This window comes from Cebus imitator, unplaced genomic scaffold (assembly GCF_001604975.1).
Source record: "Cebus imitator isolate Cc_AM_T3 unplaced genomic scaffold, Cebus_imitator-1.0 Scaffold54, whole genome shotgun sequence".
In the NCBI taxonomy this organism is placed as follows: domain Eukaryota; kingdom Metazoa; phylum Chordata; class Mammalia; order Primates; family Cebidae; genus Cebus; species Cebus imitator.
Genome location: NW_016107369.1, coordinates 6,387,192 through 6,409,033, shown reverse-complemented (window position 1 = coordinate 6,409,033; position 21,842 = coordinate 6,387,192). Strand labels below are relative to the sequence as shown.

The 21,842-nt window shown below is 48.3% G+C and overlaps 1 protein-coding gene across 8 annotated transcripts in view; it reads right to left on the bottom strand.

Annotated features, from left to right (window-relative positions):
• The window catches only part of DPF3 (double PHD fingers 3), a 288,551-nt gene that overhangs the window by 164,688 nt on the left and 102,021 nt on the right, over positions 1–21,842 (bottom strand). Inside the window, exon 1 of one of the 8 annotated variants that reach the window (XM_037738567.1) lies at positions 20,892–21,153. The exons of the other annotated variants lie outside the window; for them this stretch is intronic. The gene's annotated coding sequence lies outside the window, so the exon portion shown is untranslated. Of the gene's footprint in view, positions 1–20,891; positions 21,154–21,842 lie in introns of those variants that run through there. 8 annotated transcript variants of the gene reach the window in all.

The following is a 21,842-nucleotide window of genomic DNA, read 5'->3' as shown; positions in this document are numbered from 1 at the left end:
TCTTGTTACCCAGACTAGAGTATAATGGCACAATCTTGGCTCACTGCAACCTCCACCTCCCAGGTTCAAGCGATTCTCCTGCCTCAGCCTTCCAAGTAGCTGAGGTTACAGGCATGTGCCACCATGCCCGGCTAATTTTTTTTTTTTTTATGTTTAGTAGATATGGGGTTTCTCCATGTTGGTCAGGCTGGTCTCGAACTCCTGACCTCAGGTAATCTGCCTATCTTGGCCTCCCAAAGTGCTGGGATTACAGACATGAGCCACTGCACCTGACCACTGCTTTCTATCTCTATGATTTTGACTACTCCAAGTACTTTATAAAAGTAGAGTCATATCATAAAAGTGGAGTCATACAGTATTTGTCCTTTTGTGACTGTTTTATTTGACTTAGCATTATATCCTCAAGGTTAACCTGTGTTATAGCGTTTGTCAGAATTTCCTTCTTTTTTAAGTCAGAATAATATTCTGTTGTATGCACATACCACATTTTGCTTATCCACTCATCTGTCGGTGGACATCTGGGTTGCTTCCACATTTTAGCTATTATGAATAATGCTGCTATGAACATGAGTATATAAATAACTTTTCAAAACCCTGCTTTCAGGCTAGGCACAGTGGCTCATGCCTGTAATCCCAGCACTTTGGGAGGCTGAGGCAGGTGGATCACCTGAGGTCAGGAGTTCGAGACCGCCTGGCTACAAAAATTAGCCAGTCATGGTGGTGGATGCCTGTAATCCCAGCTACTCAAGAGGCTGAGGCAGGAGAATCCCTTAAACTCGAGAGGTGGGGGTTGCAGTGAGCTGGGATTGTGCCACTGCACTCCAGCCTGGGCATCAGAGCAAGATTCTGTCAAAAAACAAACAAACAAACAAAAAAACCGGCCTTCAATTCTTCTAGGTATATACCCAGGAGTAGAACTGCTTAGTCACATGGTAGTTCTATTTCTCATTTTTTGAGGGACCACCACACTGTTTTTCACGGCAGCTGTACCATTTTACATTTCTACCAGTGGTGTACAAGGGTTCTATCTACTCCACATTCTCATCACCACTTGTTAGAAAGCAAAGTTTTAAATGCACTCTTCCATACTCTTTTTAAAAAGGCAATAGGTCAGGTCCTATCGAAGAGCTTAAAGCAAATATCTCACTATGGGAAAACACGATCCCGGAAGCTTCTGAGGCATCATTTGGAAATTACTTGTTGACAAGCATTCAAAAAAAAAAAAAAACAACAAACAAAAAAAAAAACCTTTGCTCCTTTTTCACCTCTGAACACCTTCACATTCACAGGAAGGCATAATATGCTCAGAGAGCGTCCTGGCAGTTGTAAAACCAAACTGTAATCAAATTGTAATACGCAGCTGGAAATGAATTGGGGAGGAGAGATGAAAGCCCATGAAAATGCTATGAAACTGAATGGCACATAAGCTGATATGATCCAAGCTGGTAACAAGGATCGAGATTGATCAAAAATAAAGGACTACTTTTTACAAAGTGTTTGTGTCACACCAGCTTAAACGTTTCCTTCTGCTACGGCGATGTAGCTCAGTGGAACAGAATTTTCACAGGCAGCTTGGCCCAGATAAGATGACACAGGCTGTTCAGGGTGTCCTGGATGCTCCAGCCCCCACCCACAAAACAGCAAGCAGCCATGCCACATGGATGAGAACTGACGAGAACATGTGACGGAGGGGTGTCCAACGTGAGAGCAGCAATCTGTTTTCCCAGGACCTTTTGACAGACTGCCAAAATAAAGATGTCAATTATCCCAACCCCAAAAATTCTGCTAAAAAGAGAACACATAAAATCAGGCCCCCCAAAAAAATGAAAACTAAAAATTGTATGCCAAAACTCATCTACTGGAGATGAATATTTTCAAAATAAACTTCTGGAAAGCAATACAAAAGAAATCTACACAGTAGAATTCCAAAGTGGACTTGTCCTAATATGCTAGTAACTCACTTCCAGCAGCGTCAATCCAGACGAGAGAACAAGACAGTGACCTTGCTAAAAATGCAAAGTGAGGTTGGCCAACATTGGTGCCCCATACCAACTGGATCGAGAAAGTCAAACAAAGCGGCACGCGGGGCGAAAATTAATTTCATCTTAAATACTTTCCACTTTAATAACATGCAATGTTATTAGTAACAAGCATGCTGGGGGGAAATGTATATTTTTAAATGTAATCTTTGTGTGAATGATACCTCTCTTATGTAAACAGAGAAGACTTTCCGTGGACTGGAACAACTGTATTAAGATCGAAGCTGCAAAAACATGACATTCAACAGTCCCTCTACCACCATCTCCAGGGAAGTCCTTTCAAACAGACCAGGTGTTGGCAGAGATTCGGAACCAAAATTTAAAGCCTTTTTGAAGATATAAGAAGAGAAAAGAAGACTTCGACCTCCCTGATAAATTCAAGAAGCACTTCTCCAAAAGTTAATTAGCCAAAATCTTCACAGGGCTTGCTATGCTCTCTAGAAGAAAATCAATGGCTAGTTCTTCCTAACCTGTAGAAAGCAATTTAAACAGCAGAAAGGACAAATGTCCTTTCCAACATGGTATTTCTACCAAAAAAAAAAAAAAATCCCACAATGATAGGATCCCAGGAATAACAACTACATTAAACTTGAAGGGGTCAGAGGGAGCAAGGACATGCTGGCAGTGAATGCCTCATCTGTGAAGTGGTGACCAGTGTCCCCTGGGTTGGATCACACATGGACAGCCCCAGCCATCACCTGCATACACCAAACCAAGGGACTGGATCCCCAAGGGATGATTGATGTCTTAGGCTAGAGGAAGCTGGTACAAGGCAGGGTAGAATGATGTTCTCATCAACAACTGACTTCAGGCTACTCAAGGCTGCAATCAGAAATAGGAAAGGCAAGGGGAACAAATTGCTGGGCTCCCCAGACCCCCCAGACAGCATTCTGGTTGCAGCAGTGCTGGCTGCCTAGTTCTAGGGGCTTTGTAAGGGATGGAGGTCCCTGTGTGATCCTGTCATCTGAAATGAGGAGCCGCCCCTGCTCTGAGAGCTGAGTGTTCCTATGTGAGATTTCCAGCAACCCTCCTTGAGTATTTCTGTGGAGAGTTGGATTCCAGGGGGCCAAAGAAGACTCAGAATGGGAAACATGAGACTGCTCCAAAGTGGCCGCCAACCAGGCTCCAGATGCGATTTTTCAGAGCCATCAATCACAGCCCTCTAAGACCTATGCTCCTCTTCCTCCAGCCTCCTGCTCTCAGGGCCGTACCTGCTCACTCCAGTTTCTCAGATCACTCTCAGGGCCAGCCTTTCACTATCTCTCCCTTTCACTATCTCTCTGGTTCTGTGTTCTGATCCGAGGACAGGTGTCCTGCCACACCAGAAATACGTGTCCAATATCAAGTCTCTTATCTCCTGCCAGAAGCCTGCTCACGCCCACCCAAGACTCAATCCTCCCAGGGGTGGGGGTGGGGGCCGAGGCTATGCTGTTCTCCCTCTCCCTAACAAGTTGGCCTTGACCCTTCCCTTGCCTTCATCCCATCTGGAACTGAGTTCTTTCATTTCTCAGGAAGTTGTCCTTTCTCTCCACTCCCCCTGTGTGGCCCCAAGTCCTCTTTGCTGTATAAACAGGACCTTGGCCCATCACTGCTATCTGTGCATAGAAGCAGAGATAAGCAGAGCCGACGAGAAGCCCCGGCCTATGGCAGGATTTCAGGGCCCTCCTTCCCCCAGTGGCGCCTCTTCCTCACTGTGGGCACCGAGTTTTCCAGCTGTCTCACTCAGCTGCTCACACTGCCAGAACCACCCACAAACACACACGAAAGCTCATCTACACCAATATGCTAACTTCCTATTATTTGCATTTAAACATGTTTAACTCAAATTGTTCATGGAAAGCTCTGTCTCCCATTCAGTCTTTTAGAAAAACCAGCATGCAGGGGGCAATATCTGGCAAAGTGGGGAAAGTTTTTTTTTTTTTTTTTTTTTTTTTTGTAGACGGAGTCTCGCTGTGTCAGCCAGGCTGGAGCACCGTGGTGCAATCTCAGCTCACCGCAACCTCCGCCTCCCAGGTTCAAGTGATTCTCCTGCCTCAGCCTCCTGAGTAGCTGGAATTACAAGTGCGTGCCACCACACCTGGCTAATTTTTGTATTTTTAGTAGAGATGGGGTTTCACCATGTTGGTCAGGCTGGTCTCAAACTCCTGACCTCGTGATCTGTCCACCTTGGCCTCCCAAAGTCCTGGGATTACAGGCATGAGGCACGGCACCCGGCCCAGTTTTTATTTTCCTTGAAGTCGTCCTGTCCGTAATGCAGCGCTTGAAAGAAGACCAAGTTTAGTGTTTGTTACGGACTGAATTGTGTCGCTCCTCCTCACCAGAAAAAATCCACAATGCAACGGTGTTTGGAGATGGCGCCTTTGGGAGGTGATACCATTTGATGTTTACCCCTGCCCAAACCTCACGTTGCACTGTAATCCCCAATGCTGGGGGTGGGGCATGGTGAGAGGAGAGATGTTTAGATCCTGGGGGCAAATCCCTCATGGCTTGGTGCCGTCTTTGTGATAGTGAGTGAGCTCTCGCAAGATCTGGCTGTTTAAAAGCATGTGGTGCCTCCCCGCTGACTCTCTCTTGCTCCTGCTTTTGTCATGTGACATCCCTGCTCCCCCTTTGCCTTCTGCCATGACCGTAGGTTTCCTGAGGCCTCCCTAGAAGCCAAGCAGATGCCAGCACTGTGCATCCTGTACAGCTGGCAGAACCATGAGCCAATTAGGGCGCTTTTTTAAATAAATTACCCCATCACAGGCATTTCTTTATAGCAACACAAGAACAGCCTAATCCAGGAAGCAATTAGGTTACAAGGATGGAGCCCTCATGATGAGATTAGGCCTCATGTAAGGAAGAGACATGAGCAAGCTCTCACTCTGGCAGTCTCTGCCATGAGAGGACACAAGAAGGCAGCTGTATGCAAGCCAGAAGGAGCACCCTCATCTGGAACGTCCCAGCCTCCAGAACTGTGACAGATCATTATTGTTTAAGCCAGGGGTCCCGAACCCCTGGGCCACAGACCAGTACCAGTCCATGGCCTGTTAGGAACTGGGCGGCACAGCGTGAGGCGAGCTGCAGGGGACAAGTGAGCATTGCTGCCTGAGCCCACCTCCTGTCAGATCAATGACAGCCCTAGATTCTCATAGGAGCACAAACCCTACTGTGAGCTGCACACATGAAGGATCTCAATTGTGCGCTCATTATGAGACTCTAATGCCTGATGATCTGTCGCTGTCTCCCATCACCTCCAGGTGGGACTGTCTAGTTGCAGGAAAACAAGCTCAGACCTCCCACTGATTCTATATTATAGAGAGCTGTATACTTATTTCATCATATATTACTATGTAATAATAATAGAAATAAAGTGTGGAATAAATGTAATGCACTTGCATCAGCCCAAAACCATCACCTCCCCCACCCCAGTCTGTGGAAAAATGGTCTTCCATGAAACCAGGCCCTGGTGCCAGGAAGGTTGGGGACTAGTGGTTGAAGCTACCCAGTCTATGGCATTTTAATATAGCAGCTGGACATGACTAAGGAAGGGTTTCTAGATGTTTCCCAAAAAAGGGCTAAGGAGGACAAGTGAGAGACATTCCAATCCCCTTCCTTCCTCCATTTTTCTTCTTCTAACAAAGACAACAATATTACTATAATATCAATTTCAACTCAATTCAACGTTTAATATTTGTCTTCCCTGCTAGACTATAAACTCCATGAGGGCAGAGGCCATATCTGCAGAGCCACTGCACACAGCCACTCAGGCTGAAAAAATCTAGCAAGTATTCACATCATCATCAACGTGAAGGTCATCCCCTCACCCAGCACCCCTGCACACCTGGCCTTCTTGCTGATTTACTCCGTGTTCAGTACAGAGCCCAGCACATCATAGGTGCCCAGTAAATCTCCACTGAATAGCACTCGACAGCTCACCTTCCACTCACCTAGGGCAGGCATTTAAATTAGAGCAGGAAGGCGCATGTGGCATGCATGGGCACAGTCTGCAGAGTCTGTGATTGGTGATTTAAACTGTATGGTTGTCCACTAGCAGCTTCCGAAAAACATTAAGAGGTCTGTATTCGCTCTCCTTCAGTCCTCATCACCCAGCACCTAGGTCATTGCAGCACCTGGGTGGCGTAACTGCAAGTGCTGCAGCCCTACCCTTACCCAGCCTGGCAAGAGGAATTCTCCCTCAAACTCAACTTTTAGTCTTTCACTCCTCAGTGTAGAATCCAAGATGGTGCCCAAGTTCCTCTGCCAGCTGTGGAGGCTACCCAACCCTTTGCAATTTACCTACCCTCCCTGGGCCTAAATTCTACTACTCACAGTATGAGTAACATGATCCCTACTTCAGACCTGTGAGAAAATTTAATAAGATAGAACCTCAGGCGCACAGACATAGACGCCTGCAATCAATAGCCTCCTTTCTCCTTCCCCAAAGTGCAGTACTTGCTGCCATTTTGTGGCATGACCCTCTGCCTGAGCAGGCTGATCCCTGCCATGTGATGCCACACTCACTATGGCAGTACCCTTGAGGCTGTTGGGAACCCATTGAAACCTCTGTCCCAGGACAGAAGACCTCTGGGGCCACCAAGGCTGAGCCTCAGGCATCCAGGAGAGCAGGGCAGCTGGTGCATGGTGACCCCCGCAATCCACCCAAGGACTGCCCTAAGCACAGAGACCATATCTAGCTTGTTTGCTGTTCTCTCACAGAGTCCAGTATATGTTGGGTCATACCTGTCACATTGGGTTAAATGCTGAGTGAGTGAGTGAGTGAATCCTCCTCTGTGCATATGAAACAGCCCTACCCCTGAACCATCAACGAAATACTTTATTTCCTCCCACCTGGAAGTTTTGTATTCTGTCCTCGACCTGGCTGATCTTAGCCTAGTCAAGGGCTGGCTGAAGACTTGCCTCTTCCAGGAAGGTTCACAGGTTATCTCTGCCAGTAGGGTTTGCTCTCTGGCTTCTTTGAGCTACCTACCTGCCTCACTTTATTTTTACTGGTCTCTGCCACCTTCCTTATCTCGGCTCACTTAATAAGATTGGAAGTATCTTAAAGACAGGAACTGAGAGCTATGTGCTTGCATGCTACCCAACCCATGCACACATGTAGAAGCACGTGATAGATGGGTTGCTTGATTGAAATATGTCATCCTCAGCAAACTAATGAAAGCTTCACCATTGAGAGGTGCTTGGGCTTTCTAACTTTCTCCATGGGAACATGAGGTAAGCCTGAAGTTATCTGACTACTTCTCCAGAGCCCAGGATTGGGCATCTGAAAATAGATATCCTCCCAGTTCAAATCCTGTTGACTTTTTTCCCATATCCTTAAAAAAGGTTACTTCAGCTCCTGAGATTTTTATTTCTCCATGTGCAAATTCATGCCACCCTGCAAGGTGCCACAGAACTGACATTCTCCTTCTCTGAACTTTACAAGAAGCTCACTGAATTCTCAATGATGCTGACATCAGACCTATGCCAGGAGAACAAGCTCCTTCTCTGCAGGGGTAGAAATGCCCCCCTTGTGCTTAGTGAGAATGCCATCACCACATTCTCCAAAAGAATGGCTCTCAAACTTGGGACTGTGAATGAATCGGGTGGGAAGCTGTGTGATTTTGATTCTAGAGGCTTGGGATGTGATCCAGACGTTGGCTCCCCAGTGATCCTGGGAAATACGAGACTAGCTGATCTAAAGATAGCTCCCCAACCTCTAAAGCAAGGGCATGAACGAGAGGGGCTTGTGCTGCTCCTCGGCTGCCATGTTTGAATGGCAGAGCTGCGTGACCCAGTTAGCTGACTTTGTTTCACTCAGCTGGTTTTGTTCCTGTGGGTAAACTTCTTTCAGGAAGCTGGCAGGGATTACCCTGGCAGCACAACCTGGAGCAAACTCATCCTACAGACGTCCTCATCCCTCACAAAATGGCCAAAAGCCCCGGTGAAGGCAAATGTATGAAGATCTGACATCCTTAGTCACTCTGTGGGTGGCTGTGACCTTCAAAACATCCCAGGAAGGGCACAATTAGGGACAAAGTTATCCCTTGTGAAAGTGATGTCCTATAAATGGCTTGAACCCTAAAACGTTCATCATGACTTCCACGTCGCTCACTCTGGTGCTCAGGCCCACCAGACCCAATAAATCCCTTTTCCAGCATCTACCCTGGTGAAGACTTCAGGGACTTATTATGCAAAGCTGCCTAAGCAAGGCGGAATTTATATTGAACCTGGCCATGATTTCTGAGCTGCCACTGGGTGTTCTGATGACATATGCATCTCGGGGTTGAAGTCAAGGGGCTGCCAAGGACAGGAGGCTGGAGGCAGGGTAAAAGCAGAGTGATTCCTTCCAGTAAATAATGGCAGGGGGTGGCAGGAAGGGGATGCTCCAGGGAGGAAGAGGACTGTAGCTTTTCTTGTATCCAAGGTTTGCCTTTCAAATGCCATCCAGACGTGGCCAAATAAATCTCTCCCCTGGAGGCTAAAGAATATATAGAAAGCAACAAAAGTGAGGCGGGGGGAAGCCTGCTTTATCTAGGGTGAATCATATCTAGAAAGAAAGCATGCATCCATCACAGAAATTTCATTGATTGAGAAAGTATTTTTAGTTTCCTGGTCCATAGACTGAGTCCTTTCTGAAACCCTCACCGTGAGCGGGGCACTCGGATGTTGCCCCCTGGGTGTGATCGCCTGTAGAAGCAGACTATTGATTAGAGACAATATGTTCTTCCCATAGTCAATTCTTTACACAGCAGCCCAAGTGACTTTTTTTTTTTTTTGAGACAAGGGTTTTGCTCTGTTGCCCAGGCTGGAGTGCAGTGGTACAGTCACAGCTCACTGCAGCCTCCACCTCCCAGGCTCAAGCAATCCTCGCACCTCAGCCTCCAGAGTAGCTGGGACTTACAGGCACATGCCACCACACCTGGCTAATTTTGGGGGTTTTTTTTGTTTTTTTGGTAGAGACAGGGTTTTGCTATGTTGCCCAGGGTGGTCTGGAACTCCAGGGCTCAAGCAGTCAGCCCACCTCTGTCTCCCAAAGAGCTGGGATTACAGGTATGACCCAATACACCCAGCTCCAGTGATCTTTTAAAAATGGAAAGGAGGCCATGGCATTCTTTCCTACTAACACTGCCAATGTCTTCTCACTGCACTCAGAATAAAATCCAAACTCCTCCCCATGGCTACAGATCCCCAGGTTGGCTGGGCTCACCTTTCCTGCTTCATCCTGTCTCCTGCCTCCTTCCCCACTGGGCTGCATCCTCACTGCACCTCTTTCTGTTCCTCTTCTATACTATGGGCAGCTCACCTCAGGACCTTCACATATGCCATCTCCTCTACTGGCACTACATGCTTCTCCCAGATCTTCCTGTGGCTGGCTGCTCCTCTGAGAAGTCTTCCTGGGTTCACCCTATCAGGAAGTAGCCCACCCCACTATCTCATATCCTTTATTTTTTTCATAATGCCACTATCAACGTTTTTCTCTTTGCTCACTGATCATCTCCATACAACAAAATTGTAAGCACCATGAGAGCAGGGTCCTCTCTCACCAGATCCCCGGCCCCCAACACAAGACTTGGCACATAGGAAATGCTTGACAGATATCATTGAACAATGATATCATTGAACAAATACGTGAAAGTTATAGGCCCATCTGCAACTGACAGCTTAGATGATGCTGAAGCCTGGCCTTGTAGAGGGCTGGAAGTCAGTGCTGGTGGGAGGCCCCCAGCACAGGGAATAAGAATCACACAGCCACCACCTCATTCCTGGCCCTCCCTGCCCAACACACCATGAATGACAGCAAGTCAGTGGCCCGTTCCACAGTCCACACTCAAATCTTGCTCATGGCCCTACAATGCCACCCACGTACCCCAAACCTGGAGAGAGACTAGGGCCAGGTAGATCAATGATGCCATTCAAGACATCAGTCACTGCTTTCTATGCCCAAAAGCGACATTCCGGGCCTGATAGTGGCACTAGAAACTAGCCGTGCCAAAAGATGGTCTCCAATGTACCCATCCATGTCCCTAAAAAGGCTTCTCTCTGGATTAACCTCCTCTGCATGGTCTTTCCCGGAGAGCTGATCCGTGTCCTCCTGCAGAACCCAGGGCCCACGGGTGGTGCCAGGGGCAGCAGCAGGATAGGGGTGGGGCAGCTGCTTGACAGGAAATCAATGGGAACTGAAGGTCATCCGGAGGGCGCAGTCTCCCCATCATGCACCTGCTGGCATGGGATTTGTGGTCCTGACCTCGCTTGGGGGCGTCTGCCCTCCTGTCAGAGTTGGTTAAAATCAGCCTGCAGAAGCAAATGCCCTGCACACCAAATGATCTCCAGCCACCCTTCTAAGGGACATCCAGCCAAACAAAGAAGCACTGAGTCTCATTTAACCCTCCACAAGGTTGAGAGTCACCCCAATCTCTCTTGACAGCCTCCTAAGAAAACCATCTCAGACCTGCCATTTTTGGAGGCACATACTTGTAAATAGAACAAAGCCAGCCTGACTGAGAGGCTGGTTATGTCCCCAAACTTAAGTTATCTGGTGGAGGAAGTAAAAATACACTGAGAACCAGGAGGACTGAAACTGGAATCTTGAGTGCACCCTAGAAATGCCTAAATCTGCCCTCGTCACCTCTACATCCCAGGATAACAACAAAGGATACAAAACCTCTGTACTGCTGAAGGGAAATCTCATTTTCTTCTCTTCCTAAAAAATATCAGGGAGCTTGGCTGAATCTAGAATCTGGTTTTCCTTTCTCCCTATACCTATTTTCACAAGTTCCCATTCTCCCTTCCTTCCTGGGCCTTTCCCCTCTACCATCTTCTTTCCCAGTTCCCCCACCTCATTAAGAGTCATTTATCCTACAGGCCAGGAGTAAAGCAGTCAACCTAAGTTTCCAATCCAAAAGTTGAAAATGGGCCACGTGCAGTGGCTCACGCCTGTAATCCTAGTACTTTGGGAGGCCAAGGCCAGAGGATCCTTTGAGACCAGGAGTTCAAGACCAGCCTGGCCAATATGGTGACCCCGTCTCTACTAAAACTACAAAAATTAGCCGGGCATGGTAGCAGGCACCTGTAGTCCCAGCTACACGGGAGGCTGAGGCAGGAGAATCACTTGAACCCTGGAGGCACAGGTTGCAGTGAGTCAAGATCGCACCATTACACTCCAGCCTGGGCAACAAGAGCCAAACACTGTCTCAAAAAAATTTTTTAAAGCTGAAAATGAATATGGTATAAAATTAAGAAGAGGCCAGGCACAGCGGCTCATTCCTGTAATCCCAGCCGTTTGGGAGGCCAAGGCAGAAGGATCACTTGAGGCCAGGAGTTCAAGACTAGCCTGGGCAACATAGTGAGATCCTTTACAGAAAAAAACAATTAAAAAAATTTTAATGAAGAAGAGACACCTGAATATATTTACAGAAGGATGACAGGATGCTGGTCATAGTAGCAATACTGGCGTAGCTAATATTTATTGGCATTTACTATGTGTGCCAGGCACTGTTCTAAGCACTTTACATGTATTATACCTATACAACTTGTAATTGTATTTTTCCATACAAATCCATGATTTTATATCCTCCCACACACACCCCACTTTACAGATTAGCAAACTGAGGCGTAGAGAGTCCTAAGTGATTTGCTAGGGATCCACATGGCCTTGTTAATACTTAAGGCTGAGCAGTCTGGCCAGAGCCTTACTCTTCGCCACCACACTGTCGGCCTCTCAGAAGGGCGCCATTGCCGCCTCACAATGAGTTTTGCCTCCAGAGCTAGAATAACCTGAACACTTCCTTTCTTGGAGACACTAGGTTTCCATAAGCATCACCAGCTTGGTGGGTAAACTTAGCTATTTCTTTTCTTTGTGCCTCAGTTTCCCAAACTGCCAAATAACCCAGAAATAAACCTTCTTATCACAGAGCCACCACGCAGTAACTCAAAAAGAGTTAATATGGGGCTTCCTGAAAAGATACCATCAGAGAAATACAAAGTGTTATTATGCAGTTTAGAAACCAAATCCATCCCAAATGTGAGCAAGGAGCAATGGACTCTAAGAGGCCCTGTGGTTCTGAACATCAACTAAGGCAGAAAAAGAGAAACGCCAGAAAGTCATAAACTAATGGGTCAGATTGAAGAATCCCAGAACGTTAGACACTGTCTAGTCTGGTGCCTGCAAAGAAAATTGCAAAGAAAATCAATAACCAGGCCGGGCGCGGTGGCTCACGCCTGTAATCCCAGCAGTTTGGGAGGCTGAGGCGGATGGATCACCTGAGGTCAGGAGTTTGAGACTGGCCTGGCCAACATGGTGAATTTTTTGTATTTTTAATCTAAATTTTTTTGTATTTCTATTAAAAATACAAAAAATTAGCTGGGTGTGGTGGCACATGCCTGTAATCCCAGCTACTCGGGAGGCTGAGGCAGGAGAATCACTTGAACCCAGGAAGCAGAGGTTGCAGTAAGCCGAGATCATGCCATTGCACTCCAACCTGGGCAATAGAGCAAGACTCCATCTCAAAAAGAAAAGAAAAGAAGAGAAAATCAATAACCACAGAGGTGAAGTGATGTCCTCTGGACATACCAAGGCAGAGCTGAGATCAGATCCCAGTCCAGACTCCTAGTTCAGGGATTCCTCTATTATTTATGGCAAGGGTCTACAAACTACAGCCCCTTGGCCAAATATAGCCCAGGACTAATTTTTGTAAACAAAGTTTTATTGGAGGCCAGCCATGCCCATCCATTTACATATTGTCTGTGGCTCCTTTTGTGCTACCACGGCAGAGCTGAGTAGTTCCAGCAGAGACCATGCGGCCCGCAAAGCCTAAAATATTTACCATCTGGACCTTTACAGGAAAAGTTTGCCGACTCCTGGCTTATAACATAAGCCTTGAATAATGAAAAGCCTCCACCCTCAGAATGCAAAATAATAGAATAGGAAACCAAAGAGTCACACAGCTTAAGCAGATAGTTTTACAATTATCTCAGCTTGGTACAACCTAATAAAAACCCATAAATACAGTTAATCATAAGGAAAACAAACACTAGCTCACCCTACCTATTTAATAATTATTGTTAACTACAGCAAGCAAAGCTCATAGCTGAAAATTAGTTTGTTGGGTTTTCTTCTAGCCTCCCTTGAAAGCCCTGTTTCATTTAAGAAATGCTGTTGGCCAGTGGACGAAAGGATGTTTCTTAGAGGCAAGCAGCCCTAATTTCCTCCTGTTGAGTCAAAGGCTGCTGCTGAGGCAGCTGAAGATTTGAGAGCACTGCCCTCTCTCCAGAGCAGACTCAGAGCTGACGCTCTGTCAGAGGTGTTGATGCCAAAACCCTCCTTATGCCCTTTACTTCCAATAGAACCCTCAGGAACAGCCAGGCATGGGAGAGGCTCTCTTTCTGGCTTCCTCTCCCTCCTGTGCCTCCATGCCCTGCTGATGCCTCTTTCCTCCCTAGAAAGTGATCAGGATAGGCACATAGCCCACAGAAGCCCAGCCCACAGCTATGCCACCATTCTCTCATCCCATAGAATAGGGAAAAGCGGGTCTGCCCTGGTTAGGCTGATGTGGGAATTAAAAGATCTGGATTCCAGATTGGAGTTGGAACTTAGCCACTTTGGGTCTTTGGCAAATCTCTCAACCTCTCTGGGCCCAGGCCTCCCATGTGTCAAATGGAGAGATCGTCTTCACATGTGCAGAGCCAAATTAAGGGGTAGAGCAGGCCAACCCGGCAGCACCTGGGTCCCAGCCTTCAAACACACTAAGTCATGACTAGGAACGTAGACAGGTTTACTAGTGTCACTCAGGCAGAGAACTTTGAGAAATAGGACCTGGCTTTCATGGAATAGTCCGATTCGCATCAAGGTCCCACTGTAATGATTATTATACTTTTCCTTCTCAAAAGTGCCCTTGCTTGGCTGATAAATGATAAAGTCACTCTACTAATAAGCTGTTTGTGGTGGGAATGAGGAGAGACACACACCCCAAGGCAGGGACAGTGATGGCGATACATGGGCTTTTAAGGAAGACAGGTTCCATTTGGTCAAGAGGTGGGGTGCAGGTCTGGGGCCAGATTTGGCTTGCTCAGGACAAGAGAGCTCAGGCTGCCTCTGGTGGCCCGGCTTTTCCATTTGCCATGCACATGGCCCTCAAGTCTTCAAACATTTAGAAAATATTCGCCAAAATGTGAGCCCCCCGAGGAGGCCCACAGGCTCTGGAGAGAAGAGAGGGCTTTGGAGAGTACTGTAAGAGGAAGAAAATCTGCCAGCAGGTGCCTACTACCTGCCTGGCCATGCTAAGCACCTGGTCCCTGGGACAAGGTATGACCCCAACCCTTCACAGTGCCTGTCCCCGACGGGCATGCGCTCGGCCAGTCCCCATTCTGGGGACCTGGACCAAGAAAAGCTCAAGCCTTCCTTCTGTTCTTGGAAAACTCCTCCCCACAGAAGCTGAATCTCTACCGCCAATCCTGCTGGACCACAGGATGCAGGAGGACCACACTGTGTCCTGGACCTCATTACATGAGGAGGAGGCGAGCACTGAGAAAGATCCAGAAGAGCTCATGCAAGCAGAGGCTGTGGTCTGTGGGGAGGAAGGCCGGGCAGGGTCGCTGATCAGAGGAAGAAGCAACAAAGAAGGAAGGAGAAGAGGAGGAGGAGGAGTGAGGCCTCGGAGTCACTGCGGGTGGAGGGAGAGCACCTCTGGCACATGCCCCACAGCCATCAATATCTCTTAGGAGGACAGGTTATCTGGGGAATTTATGGTCTCTAATAATTACCTTGCAGAGGGTTCCACTTATCTTACCAGAAGAATCTGCCAGTCACAAGACACACAGGGTTCTAGTCAATTCCATCCACACTGCCCTCCCTCTCCCTGGCTCCTGACTTCTGACCTCTGAATTCTAACCTTTCTTTGCCTCTTCGGCCTTGGGGGAGGTGGAGGTAGAAGGATCACAACAACTTTTAACAGATGGAAAGGCTCCATAGCCGACAAAGGGGATGGTGGGTTGTCCCTAATCGGTAGATACGGGACTTAAGTCCCAAAGTTGAGGCCACAGCTGGGGAAGTACAGGCTGTTGCCAAACGGTATGGGGAGGGCCAAGCAATGCTTCGGGGCAGACCGACGTGATGATTTTTGTCTTCACCTAATGCCCTCAGACCTGGTTAGGATTCAGTTTATCTTCTGGTCTTCACATCCCTCCTCAAAGCCTTCCCATCCCCACTCCAGCCCTCCAGTGAGGCTTCCCTCCAATGATGGCATGGCTGCTTATTTGAAAACCATCCAGTTGTTGCTTTGGGTTGCGTGATTTCTTTAAAGGCATGTTGCCGTCCCGGTTGTGAGCTCCTGGGGAGCATGGGTACTGGATCGGTACAGCATCAGGACTGCAGAGCCTGAGCCACCGTAACAGCACCCGGACGGCCCTGACGGTGGCCAGGACTCTGCCCTCCCTGCTTAGAAACAGGAATCGCATTTCATCTCCACAACAGCGCTATGAGAGAGATGCTGCTACTGCCCCTCATTATACAGCTGAGGACCTGGGAGCTGAGAGAGCTTAACTCCCAGGCCAAGGTCACTTCGTCAGTGGCCAAGTCAGGACTTGAACCCGGCAGTCTTGTTTCAGAGTCTGAGTCCTTAACCCCTCTACCCACGCTGCCTCTACAGTAAAGGTCTGCTGATCCATTAGGACATTTTGTGTTGTATCTACCCACTTATTTATATCATCCTTTTCTAAAAAAATAAATTTTTTTGAGACATGGTCTCGTTCAGGCTGGAGTGCAGTGACATGGCTCACTGCAGCCTTGACCTGCAGGGTTCAAGCAATTTACCTGCCTTAGCGACCCCAGTAGCTGGAACTACAGGCACGTGCCACCACTCCCAGCTATTTTTGTTTATTTGTTTCAGGAGAGATCGTGTCTCACTTTTTTCCCCAAGCTGCTCTCAAACTCCTCAACTCAAGTGATCCACCTGCCTCAGCCTCCCAAAGTGCTGGGATTACAGGCGTGAGCCCCAGCTGAGCTGGTGCCCCTCTTCCTCAGGACTCACTCACTGCTTCCTCCTCAGGGGGCCTCCCCCAAACTCCTTAGCTCCGCCACTCATTCCTTCCCCATCACTCTGGCATGATGCCAACTATCAAAAATTATTGTATGCGCTAGGTGCAAGGATCTCATGCCTGTAATCCTAGGACTTTGGGAGGCCAAGATGGGAGGGTCGCTTGAGCCCAGGAGTTCAAGACCAGCCTGGGCAACATAGTGAGAACTCATCCCTATTTAAAATTAATTAAATGGCCAGGCACAGTGGCTCATGCCTGTAATCCTAGCACTTTGGGAGGCCGAGATGGCAAAATCGCTTGAGACCAGGAGCTCAAGACCAGCCTGGTCAACAAAGTGAGACCCCATCTCTTAGAAAATAATAATAAATATATATATAATTAATTAATGTATATGTTTATTACTACCTGCTTTTCCCACTAGATATAAAAGCTTCCTGGGAGAAAGATTGGTCTAGTTTGTTCACCCCTCTGTCACCAGTACCTAAAGCTGGTACCTGGCATATAGTAAGCACTCTATAAATATTAGTTGGATAAATGATTTATCTGATGTCCCCACTGAGCCTTCCATAATACATGTTGGATACTTAATTGGACTCTTTATGCAAACCCATCTATCTGTTCTTTACTGAGACTTTACAGTGTCCAGGCACCTTGCTGAGTAGGTTAGGATTTCATTGTACCCCATGAGGGAGAGAATATTGTCTTTATCATTCCCATGTTACAGATGAGGACACTGAGACTCAGAGGTTACACAGATTGCCCAAGACCATACAGAAATAGGATAAGACTTAACCCACATCCTGTCAATCCCCCTGAGTCCATGACATTAAGCATGCTTCCTCACTGTCCCTGGCTACGTCCCCTTAGCAAAGTGACTCTCTTTACCCCTGAACCTCTAAAATGACCCCAGCCTTACTTCTCTCCTCTGAGAGCCCCATCGCCTCTTTCTCTGGCCTCTGTGTGCTGGCTCTCCTCCATCGGCCCCTCCAGATGCTCCCTCTACCATTCTTTTCCCTGCTGGGTGCTGCAGAAGTCTGTCCTGTGAGGACAGCAGAAGATCAAACATCGCATGTTCTCACTCATAGGCGGTTGTTGAACAATGAGAACACATGGACACAGGGAGGGGAGCACTACACACTGGGGTCAGTTGGGGGGAAATAGGGGAGGGAGGGTGGGGGGTGGGAGGCTGGGGAGAGATAGCAGGGGGAGGAATGCATGATGTAGGTGATGGGGAAGACGGCAGCAAATCACACTGCCATGTGTGTTCCTATGCAACAATTCTGCATGTTCTTCACATATACCCCAAAACCTAAAATGCAATAAAATAAATAAATGGGGAAAAATAAAAAAAAATAAAAAAATAAAAAAGTCTGCCCTGTGAGATCAGCTGCTTGCCCACTTCCCTCTGCTTCTGATGGTCTGGGTCAATGGCAGGTGTCCAGAGAGGGAAGAGAGAGACAGGGGATTTCCTCTCCCAGCCCCTTCCTGCCGGGTCGCTGTGAAGCGTCTGCATCTGCCCACTGAAGGTCACAGCTCCTGTGGGGTGGCCCCCTTCATACAGCTACTTCTGCAATCCAGTGACCTTCCCCACCCTGCCAACCTAGCCCCAGGCTGCTGCACTAGCCCTTCATGTGAGTCCCTGCCCACACTTTTGAAACTAGACATGGTATTAAACACCCCCGGGTTTACTTCGTGTGAAGCTGCTGCTTTGCTGGAACCCTGACTCTCGGACACACGAGTGCCACCTGGCCTCTCCTCCTCCCCCAGCTCCTCCACCACTGCCGCTGCCCCCTGGTCACTCCAGCTGCCTCGCTAGGCCCTTCTTTGCTGCTGGGGTTCGTTCTCTCTCTCCAAGACCTATAAATAAATGTTGATTTGCTGGCTTGAAGGTTTGTCCTGGCAGCCCCATCAGGGAAAGCAGTGCTCCAGGGAGCCCAGCAAGCTGTCTGACCAAGACTAGGAGAAAGCCGAGAGCATCGTGTCCAATGCAGGGGTCCCCTATGCTGGGAGGTTCCTCCTGTGCAGGGTGTTGGAGGACCCCTCAGATGATGTCCCGGTACCTCACACAAAGCCACCATCACGGCTTCAGAATCACAATATCGTTTGTTGAGCAACTAAGAGGTGGCAGGGTCTGGGTTGCCATTTGCATACATTCACTCTTATGTTAAAGATGAGAAAAACGGTCACAGAAGTTAAGGAGTTTAATCAAAACCTCAAAACTACTAAGGGGCAAACTGGAATAAGAGCCCAGGTAAGCCCAAATCTATAAGGCCTTAATTTCCCACCAATACATACCTCATGACCGATCCCTTCGAATGATAGACGGGCCACAGACTTGAACCTAAACCAGGCAGGCAGCTCAGAGATGCCAGCCACCCATGGCTGGGAGGGGATCGGGTAGAGCAGGGTGAGGGTTAGAGTAAAGGGTACAGAGGGCTTCGTGCTGCCTGGAGTCACTTTGTCCAAGGGCCACGGCAGTTTGGCCACAGAGAATGCTGAGCAGCCGGGGGGCTGGAACATGCCACCCAGCCTCACCCCTAACCCACTGTTCCTTCCTGCAGAGCCAGGCAGTAGTCATCACTGGTCCTTGGGCACACACCAGCATTTTAACAAAACATGCCTGCAAGCACAGACCCCTCCAAGTCATGCCCAGGACTGTCACGAGGAAACTGAAGGGGAGGGGAGGGACAGGGTGACACAAAGAGGGGGACGGCCTCCTGCTGCTGGGCCTGGAGCCCACTGTGCTTCCCAAAGTCCCTTCTGGAGGGAAAAGACACATCCCCTGTGAATGCCACTCAAGATCCAAAGGCTTTGGCTTTTTATGTTTTAGGAACCAATGGCCAAAAGAAAAAGAGAGAAAAGAAAAAGAAACCCACATTTCTAGTGTTGGGAGCGATTCTTGGAGGCAAACATACCCTCTTGCACACACACACACCCCACAGCGCTGCCCCCACACAGCCCAAAATAGTCCACACCATGGACTCCTGGAGAACCCAGCTCAGCACAGCCTCCCAACCTTGGTCCACGTGACTGCTGGCCAGCTCTCGCTCCCCAGGGTAACAAAGCACTGCAAGGACCCGAAGCAGCAACGCCTGCTCCTACAGACCATTCCACCCCTCCCAGCGAAGTCCCACTGTGTCCCAACAGAACCAGGTACAGTGAGCAGAGGCCACTTCCAGTGACCCAGTGTGGCCCGAATCTCCAGAACTGACCTCAACCTCTCTCCCCCAACCCCTCCAAATCTTAGACTGCTGATGCTACTTCTCCAGGGGAGTGGCTCCCACAACATTTTATAGACTGCAAGGAAAATATCCAGAACTGAGACCATTCTTCAAAAACAGTAAAAGAAAAACCACTGCTAAAACACAGAACTGAGTATTACCTTAAAATCTCTGCACAAATAGAATTTGAATGCTCTCACTCCAATCAAAATCATTCTCTGTCCCTCCCTTTAAACACTGAAAGTTCAATTCCTCCTGAAGATGGGGATGCAAACATGATTAGGCCCAATTAATTTATGGAGAAACTCAGAATGAAAGGAGAGAAATCAATAGAACTGCCTTGTTCTGATCACTACTGCAAATGAAGTAATAATTTGAGGGAGATCTGGGGAGAAAAGAAACCAAAAGCATCACACCGCAGTCACGAGGCCTTTTAACAAGGCAGCATTGCCCCATGTGGACTGGCTGGGTGGAGAAGACCACTCAAGCTGACAAGACATTCCTGGGGACAGAGGGAGGGGAGAGACAGCTGAGGTCACTTGCTTTCTCTTCATCATACAGCATGAGGCTCACTGGTGTTAAATTCTCCTCTTTCTCACAAAAGCAAGACATAAAAGAAAGTAAAAGGCAGAAAACATCCACACAAGCTGCCAGTCTGTTAAGGACACTGGTAATCTTCAGGCAGGCAAAGGCCATATGGGCTAACCCTGCAGCTTCACGCTCTACCTCCATCTCTCTTCCATATCCAGGAAGGAAGAAAGGAAATTAACAAGCCTGCATCCAACATCCATCCTGAATCACCAGCTGGGCCATGCAGAGCATCCAAAGATGGGGTGGGGAAGCCCCAGGGGAGAGGGAGACGTTGACAGATCTCCATCCCCACCTCTCGCTTGCCTGCAGCTCCCTCGCATAGAGGATGCTGGCAAATTCAACGAGAATTTCACTGGACCTGCCCAACAGTCCAGATGTGGCAGCCTAATAACAAGTACATAGCCAGCTCCATATGATTCTTGCACCTGCAGGAGAAAAGTCCTCGCTGACCAGCTGGGTTTCTCTGGCCACCCTCCAGCCCACCTTGCTGCCTCCGGATGGGGGTTCATGGAGCTGCTCCTGGCCTATCCAAATGGCCAGTAAACATGAACATTCATTCAGTCAGGAGACATCCAAGGAGTGCCTATTCCATGCCATGCTGCCCCAAGTGGGAGGCAGCAAAGCTCTTCTGTGAAAGGCTGGGGCACTGGCATTAGGACTCCAGGTTCGAGTTCCAGCTCCTTGCTTACTTGCTGTCTGAGTTGTCGAACTATCCAAGTTTCACTATCCTCATCCGCAAAATGGGTATGATAATGGGACCCTTCTCATGGACTCACTGACGAGAACAAATGAGACAACCTCGCTATGGGTTATCAGTAAATATTAGCGGTTATTATGACGATGTGGGGTCCTATCCTCCACTCACTGTCACCAGTGGCAGAAAAAGGCAGCTCATGAGTTAACTCCCATACACTGTTATCCACTCCAGGGGCCTCTCTGTCCACACAGGTGAGCAGAAGCAGAATGCATTAAAAAATAAAATAGCTCAATGCCATTGCTGCAGATTGTCCCACCACCACCATCTCACCAGTCAGCTCCTAGGCAGTGGGATCAGTAGTCAGAAGCACAGCCAGGAGTGTGTGGATGATTCCGTGAAAAACCATCCCCAGCAGCGGAAACCTACCTCACAGCACAGATCCTCCCAGAAGTGCGTCGAGGGCATCCATCGCCTTTGTTTAAAGGGCACTGGGTCACAAGGGAGGAGGAGCCTTAGCAGGTTGGAACTTTGGGATATTCCATAGGACAAGTAGAAAGGTGCTGTGTTGGTTTTCTATTGCTGCAGAGACAAATTGCTACAAACTTCATAGCTTGGCCGGGTACGGTGGCTCACACCTGTAATCCCAGCACTTTAGGGGGCCAAGGTGGGCAAATCACGAGGTCAGGAGTTTGAGACCAGCCTGCCCAACATAGTGAAACCCCATCTCTACTAAAAATATACAAAATTAGCTGGGCATGGTGGCAGGCGCTTGTAATCCCAGCTACTCTGGAGGCTGAGCCAGGAGAATCACTTGAACCCAGGAGGCAAAGGTTGCAGTGAGCCGAGATCACACCACTGCACTCCAGCCTGGGCGACAGTGTGAGACCCGAGACTCTGTCTCAAAAAAAAAAAAAAAAAAAAAAACTTTGTAGTTTATGAAAACACAAATTTATGATTTTATGGTTCTAGAAGTCAGAAATCTAAAACGAGTCCTAAGGCTACAAATCCAGGCATTGGCAGGGCTGTATTCCTTTTGGAACTCTAAGGGAGCAGCTGCTCCCTTGGCTTTTCCAGTTCCCAGCAGCTGCTCACACTTCATGGTTGCGGCTCCTTCCTCCTATGCGTCACTTCTATCTCCACTTCCACCGTCACATCTCCGGCTCTGGCTCTGACCCTCCTGTCTCCCTCTTACAAGGACCCTTGTGATTACACTGGACTCACCCACATAAGCCAGGATAATCTCCCATCTCAAAGTCCTTAACTTAATCACACCTGCAAAAT